Raw genomic sequence first — 2,917 nt, 5'->3', positions numbered from 1 at the left:
AACACTTAGTATGTTATAAAGTGCTTACAAGACTTTTTATTAGTTATTTTTCATAGGCACCTAAAGAAGTAAGTCAATATTATTCCATTTTTTCAGATAACAACACCAGCATACCTAAATTTTTCAAATAGTTGTTACCTGAATCATTCATTAACAAAGTGTTTTTTGGAAGCAGTTCACCCAAATAGGAACAAGCTCCAGTCAGGAGTTGTTCTTGTAATCACCAATCCTTTAACTAGAATGGCATTTGAGTTTATTTAATCTAAATGTTTTCTTAAAACATAAACTAATACTTTATATTCAAAACTTCATTAAAAAACACAAAAATATAAGGAGATCAAAATTAGAACTAGATAATAAACATATACAGATTGCTGAGTACTAGTTTAAGTATATATACTATACATTAAAAAACAAATATTAGAGAATCCATTTTTACTGGTCTCTGGACCATGTGGTACTTCCACATCTGTCATATTTCATGCCTCTACTTGACCAGAAAAGACTTACTTAATATCTGACATAATTGTAGGCTTTTTATTGTGTCTCAGAAAGTATTCAAAGTTCAGACTTTATATTACTCAAAGGTCTTTTCTCTTAGCCAATTTCTTAAAACCGTACACTGTAGAAGCTAGAATTAAAAGCTGATTCTTTGTAACAATAAAAATGATATGTATATATGTATGTATGTATGTATGTATGTATGTATGTATGTATGTATGTATTTTGATCACTTTTTCCCAGTTTTATTGAGATATAATTAACATATAATATTGTATTAGTTTAAGGTACAAAACATAATGATTTGATATAAGCATATTTGAAAAGATTACTACAGCATGTTTAGTTCAATCCATCATCTCATATAGTTACAATATTTTTTCTTGTAGTGAGTTATTTTTACATTAACAGGATTTTAATAGTAATTATTTTATTCATTTCAAGTATGCAGGACATTGGTTAGACATTTATATAGTTTATGAAATGATTCAATTTATTACTCTATCTTTCTCTGACTCTACACATAGCCATTACATTACTGTTGACGGCATTCCCTATGCCTTGCTCCCCATCCGCATGACCATCTACCAACTACTAATTTGTACTTCTTTAATGATTTACCACTTTCTCCCAACCCTCCACTCCCTTCCCTCTGGCCATCACCAGATTGTCTTCTATTTTTGTGAGACTGTTTTCGATTAGTTTGTTCTTTTGTTCCTTAGACTCCACATACAAGTGAAATCACATAGTATTTATCTTTCTCTGTCTGACTTATTTCTCTCAGCATAATGAACTTTAGGTCCATCCATGTCATTGCAAATGGTAGAATTTCATTTTTTAATGGCTGAGTAATATTCCATTGTATATATGAACCATAACTTCTTTAATCATCTGTTGATGGGCATTTAGGTTGCTTCCATGTCTTGGCTATTTTAAAAGTGCTGCCATGAACATAGGGATGCATAGATCTTTTCAAATTATCATTTTGGTTTTCTTTGGATAAATACCAAGAAGTGTGAATAATCTTTTTAAAAATAATTTTATCTTTTTTCAAATACAGTTGGCATGTAATATTAGTTTCAGATGGACAACATAGTGATTAGACATTTATATAACTTACAAAGTGATCACCCCAGTAAATCTAGTAACCATCTGACACAATACATGGTTATTACAATATAGCAGAAACATAATTTTAATTAACCAGTATGAAATTTTCTTATCACACACCATTAATCTGTCATTTGGGCCCTCTCTATTCCCCCTAGAAAGAAGAGTCAATCTGCATGATGAAAACCCTAATCTCAAAATTATTCTTTCTTTTCTTTTGTTAACAGCTTTCTTGTCCCACTCTTCTTCCTATAAACATCTTTTATTTTGTACACTTCTTCAGAGTGCCCTTCTAGATGCTAGATGAGATGATCTCTGATTTATGAATTGCTTAATAAAGCCAACTAGATCTTCAAATTTACTTGGTTGAATTTTGTTTTTTTTTATAATACTGAACTTCAATTTAGTAGTAAACTTCCAGGCATAAGATCATTCTTCAGTGCAATGAAACGACTAGTGCAAAATTTAGTGAAGAAAATATGATTGGCTCTAAGTTATTCATATTCCCCAAAAGTGTTCATTTCTCTTACTGTAGGGGCTAGGGTCCTCACTAACATGATCTGACTTATTATATAAAGATGTCCTTGGCTTTAAAAAATTCAAGTCAGTTGGTATTGGATTGAAAAAATGATAAAAGGCAGCCTTCCAAATGCCAATCAGGATATTAATTGACTCTCATAATTATATCCACAGTACAGTAACTATGTCTTCAAAACTATTCTCAATACAAAATTCAATATCCAAAATCAGGCCCTCCCATATGGAGTTATTTTACTTAAATATTTCAAGAAATGAGAAATTTATGTGATATCTCAATGGCCATTTTGATTTCCTTTGTGTGTTTTCTCACTATCACCATCTGAATATTTGACTACCCAAATGTCCTATAAACCAGTGATTTTCTATTCCAATTTCTTACTGCGTGTGTGTTGTGGGGTGCTTGCTAATTAAACCAACAAAAAGTAGATTAACAAAAAAAGGATTTATTTGTATGCACAGGGTAGCCTATGCACACGAAAGAAGTAACTCATTTGCTAAACGGTTAAAGTTAGAGGTTTATATACCTAATTTAGTAGAGAAAAGGGAGAAGGGAGATAATGCTTCTTCGGGAAAAACTAATAATGTTTCTTTAGAAAAGAGAAATTATTTTTTAGGAGAACAAGTGGGAGATAAGAAGGTTTGTGATAATGTTTGTTAATGTAGGCGCAAGTGGTCTTACTGACTTCTTCCTGCCCAAGAAACACTTCCTCTCCGCTAAGGGATTTTTGATAGATTTACTCTTGTTCTCTCTCCTCGCAGTAGACAT

The sequence above is a fragment of the Pteropus vampyrus genome, unplaced genomic scaffold (assembly GCF_000151845.1).
Source record: "Pteropus vampyrus isolate Shadow unplaced genomic scaffold, Pvam_2.0 Scaffold685, whole genome shotgun sequence".
Lineage (NCBI taxonomy): Eukaryota > Metazoa > Chordata > Mammalia > Chiroptera > Pteropodidae > Pteropus > Pteropus vampyrus.
This window is presented reverse-complemented; position numbering follows the sequence as displayed.